The following is an 8,212-nucleotide window of genomic DNA, read 5'->3' as shown; positions in this document are numbered from 1 at the left end:
TCAAAAGCTATTAAGCATGCGTAGTTTGTTCCTTGAAATGGGTCGGTGGTCCCTTTCATGGGGAGGGGTCCCAAAATGAGGAAGTAAATGAAGTCTTCCTCATTCTGACCTTTCTACCTTTTCAATGCAAATATGACAAATGAACCTTGGTAGAACTCCCATTCCCTGTCTTCAACTGGTTTCAGAACAGAGGAGGCCCACAATTGTCTTATGTTCCTAAAAGCTATTTGTCAGTTTCTATATTCTCCATTATAAACCCAGCTAACTAAACATTGTGTTGACAAGCAATCAATTCTTAGTTAACTACTAACTCTTAACTTCATCAAGGCCTACTCATTTATTCTAATTAACTCTAGTAAGGCTTATCTCTAACTAAAATCTTAGCTCCTCTAAAATCTCTAAATCTCTTAAAGTTTGTGTTTCACCTTAAAAAAGAACTGGTATTCCTATTTCCATATCTTTGCCTGCGAGCCTCTTAATTTCAAAATTATAACAATTCAGAGGGAGGAGGTTTACATTTTCCATTTTAGGGGAGGCTCCTGCCTTCCTTAGCAGACACCTGTCTTTTCAAACCAAGACAAGCATTCACCTGCAGCCCATGAGAAACAGGTGCTCATGCTGGAACATGTGGACGCTGAGAAGCTGTGATCTGGTGACAGGCTTGAACAAAGAGAGAGAACCCTTGCATTCAGACATAGAGGAAGAGGATCCCTGCTTTTATACTAAAACAGCTCATCCTTAAAAACTGCACCCCATAAACTAAATAGCCCACAGAAAACAAGCTGTGGGAAGACTTTTTTTTCCTGTGGGAGGGACTCACATTGAAGCAGGTTCCAGGTGGGACTGTGACTCGTGAAAATTAAAACCACATTGGAAAAGTTCACAGAGAACTGTCTCCCATGGGAAGGACTCCATGGCATAGCAAAAGAGTCTCCTCTCCCTAAGTGAACTGAAGAAAGATTTTTAGAAGTGACAAACTGACTAAAAACCCCATGTTTTTGTCTCCCTGTGTTGTTGGTGGGAAAGAAAGAAGGGCTGGTGGGGAGGGGTGGGGAAGGTGTTCTAAAGGTTTTTTTTAGTTCTCATTATCCTCTTTTAATTCTGTTAATAAAATTTTCTTTATCCCTTTTAAAGTTTTGAACTTGTTTTGCCCTTGAAGTATTTCTTCCCAATCCTTACCTCAACTCATGAATCCCATTAAAGTGTTTTCTTTCCCCCCCTCTGCTTAACTATAGCAGAGGAGAATGAGTAAATGATTTTCATGAGTGCACTGGCATTTGACCAACATCAACCCCCATCATAGTGTTTTCTCTTGGTCCTTAACTCATGAAGCCTTCATTAAATTTTTCTCTCCTCTGCCTGGCTGTGGCAGGGGAGAGTGAGTGAACAACTTTCCTGGTTGCCTAGTGTTTGGCCAGTGTTAAACCATGGCACAATTTTACCTGCTAAGGGTTTCTTTGATCTCAGTAAGACTGTCTCCTGATGAACAGTAGAGGAGGATTTGGGTCAGTGTATGCTCTACCCACTCTTTAACATGAGTGGCTTCTATTAGCATTTCAGCAAGGTATTTGGTCTGGCTGAGGTAGAGTTCACAGCCCTCACAGTGCTGTGATTTGCATTAGTAGCTGGAGGGGTGTTGATAACAGACCAGTGTTTTGGCTACTGCTGAGAACCACTATCCTGTTGCCGCAGGCCCCCAGCTGGGTAATAATTAGCACTGACTCCATGATTGTAGAAGGCTGATTAATTACTTTATTATATCATCTTATACTATATTATACTATACTTATTATGAAACTCAGTAACCCTTACAGCCAGTCGGATACAGCTTTGACATAATTGGTCAATCAATCCAAACACCATCCAGTGTCTAATTAAGAAATTACCCTTTGGTAAACAAATCTCCATGACATATTCCACATGCACACAACAGCAGGTGCAACGAGTGGAGATAAGAATTGTTTCTCATTTTTTCTTCTGATTTTCTCACAGCCTTCCCTGGGAAAATGCCTGGGAAAGTCTGTGCCTGCTCTCTGTGGCCAGAGAGCTGCTGCCACACTATCCCTCTAACATTCCATCCCCCATCAAGGGGATGGGAATGGGCAAAATCCTGGGAGGGGACACAACCAGGCCAGCTGACCCAAATTAGCCAAATGGATATTCCGTACCATATGACACCAGCTCAGATATAAAAGCTAAGGGAAGGAGGAGGAAGAGGGGAGCATTTGTTATTTACAGTGTTTGCCTTCTGGACAAACTGCTCCATGTGCTGAAGTCCTGCTTCCTGGGAAGTGTCTGAATATTGGCTGCTGATGGGAAGTAGAGATAACTTTTCCCTTTGCTTATGGGTGCACAAACTTTCACTTGTTTCTTTCTTTCACTGTAATAAACTGCCTTATCTCAACACACTGGTTGTTTTTCCATCTTATTCTCTCCCCTGTTCCGCTAGGTGTTGCCACACTTTTGGGGGGACCCTCCGGGGTGTCCCCAGGGGGCCCCCAAAGCTGTGAGTTCGCTGGTAGCAGCAGGCAGGCAAGGAGATTCCACATGGCTTCTGAGGGTGCTAATTAGATGAGGGTTTATTTGGAGCCCTACCCCGGGGAGGCAGCATGGTTTCTGGGGGGGGGGGGGGGGGGAAGGGGGAGTGAGGGGGGAAAGCGGAGGGGGACAGAGGGGCCGAGAGAGCACCGGCCAGGAGAGCCAGCTAAGAGAGAGACAGCCCTGTTCTCCCGGCACACTTAACAGGCAGATTCAAAGTGGGCACGTGTCCTGGCTTGTAAGATAAGCATATATTCTGTTTGCCATCTGTCAGAAGTTGGGGCAGGTATCTTCTGTTAAGTTGGGCAGTTTTCTTATCTCTTCCAAGAACAATGTCTCCCCCCGGGGAGATATCTTCTGTTAATGGGCCATTGAATGGCTCACTGCATAACTGAGAAAGTTACATCATCCCATTGTGAGATGCTCCACACAGAGGGAGGAGCCAAGCATCCCTACCTGCATAAAATCAGCATTTCTTGAGACATCAGATCAGCCTCTTCACTGGATTCCCAGAGGAAGACCAGGCCCATCTACTCTATCACCAGACCTTCAGAGAAAACTACACCCTTCTACAGGATCACCGCTTCAGCCGCATTTCATCTGCCACTCCAGGGGGAGCAGCCACCATTTAACTGGACTATCACCAACACCCTGACTCCTCAGGGTGTCAGGTTTCCGACTCTATCAGTAGTTTTGTTTGTACTAATTACATTTTTTTTATTATTATTTAGTTTTTTCCTTGTAAAGAACTGTTATTCCCATTCCCATATCTTTGCCTGAGAGCCTTTTTATTTTGAAATTGTGGTAATTCAGAGAGAGGAGGTTTACCTTTTCCATTTCACGGGAGGCCCTTGCCTTCCTTCACAGTCTCCTGTCTTTTCAAACCAAGACAGCGCGGAACAAGATTTGGGCCAATGGGATTATAGACACATGATACTTCAGGGGAGGATTACAGGCTTGGAATAAACCATTCAGTTTTGAGGGGTGAGACAGAGCATACCATTTAACTAAAATATAACACCACAGCTGGGAGTGATAGAGCAGCTTAGTGGGCATCTGGCACCCAGTCAAGGTCAAACCACTACAAGCAGTTTGTCTTTTTATGCAAGAACTTGCACACCTGACTTAGCTAAACTTCTAATAGGTACGCTTCTAGTGTGGGAGGAAATGTTAAACACTGCTTATTGTTACTTTGAATTACATACCCAAATGCCATAACTCCATCCAGAGTTCCCAGGCATCTAGCTACATTACTATCTGCCATAGCACACTATATCATAAATAAGATCTTCCTCACCTCCTTTAGGCATCATATCATGATGCAGTGTAGGAGCCAAAGAATGCTGGGTTTGAAAAATGCATTCATTGCTTCAGGTTGCAATGAATTCCTTCAAGATGAGATCAGGCAACAACCATTAATTTGAGTGCAATATATTTCACTGCTCTTTTTTACTGAGATTTGAGACCTAGATCAAATCAAAGAAATTACAACAGTGTACTGACAACAGCTGATACTGTTGGAAATTATATAACTTTCTTACACTCTTTAGTTTTAAGTAACTTTTAGTCATGGGATTGTTCACTGTTACGAGATATCAAATGAGCTAGCTACCAAGCCCCGGGATTGACTGACAGGGGCTTCTCCCAATCAGATCTCTTATGAAGCTGCAAGCATTTCACTGGCCAGATCCCAAGGGGGCGTGGAGTTCAGACCAATGAGAATATCCAGACCAGGTCTTTCAAAATGCCCTTTGTAAGGGGGAGCGTGGAAATAAACTGCTTTGCTGTCACACGAACATCTGAGGGTGAGTGTCTTTGTCTCCTTTGCCCCTCACCCCCGCCACGTGCAACCTAACAGTTCACCTTTGCCAAGGTGGAGGGAAGCTGGGCTCTGTTGTTGGTTTAATCTTTAAACCACCAAAGCTTTGGGTCTCACTGAGCAAGGCCTGATAAGCTTCAATAAACAAAAAGAGAGTTTGGGACGCCTGGAATTTTAACATTCTCATGTTGGGAATAGCCAGAAGATAGGATGAGATAAATAGACATTACCTCCTGGCAAAGTTGGAGACATCCTGTCTGAGAGAAGAATGATAAGGGAACCAAAGAATGCAAATTAGCATTAAAACTAAGGGATCGAAGTATTGTGTATTGTAGAACCAATGAACAAGAATTTCTTTGTTTTCTATAAATGTACAAATATGTGAAAAGTCTTGTAAGGGACATGTGTAATTGGAATGATTTTCACTGCACATCCTGCCCAGAATAAAGTAATGCCTGACTCACTGGCATTTCAAAGATAGTTTTGAAGAGTTTTATTTCTTCCTGAGTTCAGTGACAATATCTGCCTAGAATCTCAGAGAGGCATACCTTTAACAAATGCCTCCAGTTTCTGTCTGTTCAGCCTGTTCTGCTGGAAATAGAAAAGTTAGTTTTCAACACAGGCACACATATTGACTGTCCTGCTAGCAGTAAACTTGGCCCCATTGTGCCAAAGGAGATGTGCTATTGTCCTTGGGTACACTTCTGGAGGCCAAATGTGAAGTGTACACAACTCCACTCTCAGCTGAGGTGGGAAGCTTGTTCAAAACAGTTTTGAGGTTTTGTTAAAAAGCAAAACAGGAAATCTGCAAGAATCTAGATTTAACTAATTTTTTTACTTGTTGCTTTCCCAGATGTGTTTGCTTGTTCATTTGTTTTTAATAGAAAATATATAAATATATGAATGACAAACATTCTGCAACTGACCTTGTCCCAGTTTTTGTGTAAGCCCAAGGTTTTATTGGTGCAGACTAGACTTCAGGCAGCAAAGAGAATCTGGAGTAGTCTGGGGATGTTTTAGTTTTCTTTTTTAAGCAAACCAAGCAACTCAAAGGGTGTGTCAACGTACTTAAGTGCTCTTTATGCCAACTAATTGTAGGTGACACAGAAAACAGTGCTGAATATTGTTCCCTTTCCTGCCTACACTGGAGACAAGGAAGGCCAAAGACAGAGCTGAAAGGACAGCTCTGCTATCTGGAGACACTCAGCCCAGCTGCTTGGAAGCAGAGAAAGGACCACTGAGTTGCTCTTGAAATCAGTGAAAAGGACAACAAAAACATCAGTGGGGTGAGGAACATCAGCACATGCTTGCCTGCCCAACACGTTGTCCTCCACATGCCATACCATTACCATTGCTGAGGGCATCTGATGCCCTTGTCCCTTTCATCATCAACCTTTCCTCTGGTAACTCTGAAAACCATAAGAGCTAGGTTTAGAGCTTTAGTAGTGTGGGCCCTCCCCAGCCCTGAAAAAGCTATGGTAAAACTATCAAATTGTTTCAGGAGCCCAGAAATGGGAAAGCTATCACTACTGGCCTAATGGCAAAAAAACTCTATCAGCAGAACCGCAAACTACTGAGCTTTGTGGTACACTGCTGTTTCACATTCTATGACACTGCTGAGCAAACTCTACTTAGACATCTCCACAACTATGTTTTTAGTTCTATATAACACTGTGTTGGAGTCAGATTCTGTGATGAGAGATGCTGTTGTCATTCACAAGCAACCACACTAAGACAAGTAAGTTACTGATAGGTATAATACAAATTGACTGAGCTATATCTTGCAACTGGGATCAACCAGACAACTTCCTCACAATTTGCTCCCAAACTTAAGCTGTCTGTGTGTGCTGCATAAAGCACCAGCATCACTTTTGCTGTTGCTCCAGCATCACTCTGACATCAGCACTTTGATTTGATTTTCTGTCACTGTTCTTGAAGATTGAATTTCAACCAGTGACCCATGAGCTTGATATCTCATTAGCAAATTACTCTGAGCCATCTAGTCCTGCCCTTGCTTGACAGTTAACTCTGCATTGCACATACTCCTGAAGCCTCCTGAAATCAGCACTGTGCTATGTGAAAGCTTGGTCAGACTCAGTGCTGCTGCAAAAGCCTATGGGGATCTATGCCCAGGTGCATGTTTTCATTGACAAATCACTAATGATTCCTATTATGAGTCCTTGGGTCAAGTCATTGAGGTTGTGTAATAACTCCCCCATGGACAGTCAAAGCTTTCCTTTCCTTTCCCACCCTTCCCCACAGCCCTTGCTCTATAGGGGAATTATTCTGACTTTCTTCTCAGTGAAACCTTAAAACAGGACATTCTTGCTACTTTTGTTGTTCAGCATCATTATTGCAATCAGCCAGACTAAGGCAGCTGGGATAATGCTCTTCCAGCTTTCTCTTGCTGTGATACATGAATATAAAACTCCTGGAAAGCAGTGGGAATGGAGAAGCTGCCTCAGATCATGCTCTGGAGGTCACAGACGCTAACTCTCACTTTTGAAGTTGAATAGGACAGGATGCAGGTTGCTCTGAGTGCATTATGATCCCTCTCATCAACAGATATCTTGAACCCAGCTTTTCCTGTGCCCAGATTTAAGTCACATTGATCAGCAGGTTTATAGCAAAGATACAGCCATTACTTTGTTCTTCTTCCATGTATCTGAACAGACTTCTTGCCTTGTACCTAGATTATCAGTGCCTTTGAGCAAGAACTGCATATAGTTCAGAGCTATAGCACACATTTTTCCTTCCAACTCTTCTTAAACCGCCACTTATACAAGTATCCAGGCTGTGCACAGTCAAAATCTTAACCAACCCTCTTCCTCCAAGCTAAGAAAATCCCTATAAATGCTGAACTGAGACTGTTTTGGGCACCCAGCATGTCAGGCACAGCCACAAGAATTCCAGCATGCCCCCACTGAAACCACAGATGAGACTTCCCAGCCCCACACGCTCTTTTCGACTGTAGCGGGTTGAACTTGGCTGAGTGCTAGCTGCCCACTCAGTTGCTTTATCACTCCCTTTCCTGTGGTAGTCTGTTATTTTACAGTTTGTTCTTCTGTAGTATGTTTTGATATTCCTTGTTATAAGTTTGTAATGGTTCAGTCTATGTACCCCGTTTGGCTTCCCTAATGGTTCAGTCCTGAGTTGTTTACCACAGTTTTCCCCACCAAAATGTATGTCAATCCACATGTCAATCCACCTGTATACTTCTCTTGTTCCCTTGTCTTACCCCTGTCTGTCAAAGATAGCACACTCCTTTGGTTCTGGGTGTTCCCTGTCTTTCATCCCTTCCTCAAAGCAGAATTGGATTGTAAGGTTTGCTCCCTCCCCATGTTGGCTTCTATTGGGGAGCCCTTACCCTGCACCCCTCCCCTAATGCCCTCCTATTGGTCAAAGGTTGTGTCTTCCCCGTGTTCCCTCTACCCTATAAAAGTAGTCTGTTCAGGTTCAGATTTGTCATTTGCTCTGCCCCCACTTTGAGATTAAATCTTTGGAGACTCAGACAAGTGTCCTTCCCTTATTCCTTTGCCTCGGTTTCCTTGTGCTCTGTGCCTCTGCTGTGCTACCCACGCCGCAGCAATCACTGCCACCCGCAACAGTCTCAGCAGAGACTCGGGGGCGGCTCCTCATGTGTCTGCCCTCCGGCCACAAGCGGGACAGCTAGTCGGCGAACCTCCATCCCGTGGACGCTGCGAGCCAGGCGCACTTTCCCACTGGAACAGGGGAGAGAATAAGATGGAGCACAACCAGCAGGGTGAGATAAGGCAGTTTTATTTCAGTAAAAGAAAGAAATAAGCACAGATCTGCACGCACAAAAGCTAAAGAGGAAAAATGTCAGTCTCTACT

General features: G+C 43.8%; 1 pseudogene; it reads right to left on the bottom strand.

Moving 5' to 3' along the window:
* Positions 1–7,967: 7,967 nt before the first annotated feature.
* LOC128821378 (SET-binding protein-like) overlaps positions 7,968–8,212 on the bottom strand; it is a 37,890-nt pseudogene continuing 37,645 nt past the window's right edge.

Source organism: Vidua macroura, chromosome W (assembly GCF_024509145.1).
Source record: "Vidua macroura isolate BioBank_ID:100142 chromosome W, ASM2450914v1, whole genome shotgun sequence".
Taxonomy (NCBI): Eukaryota; Metazoa; Chordata; class Aves; order Passeriformes; family Viduidae; genus Vidua; species Vidua macroura.
Note: the sequence above shows the minus strand (reverse complement) of the source record. Positions and strands in the feature narration are given on the sequence as shown.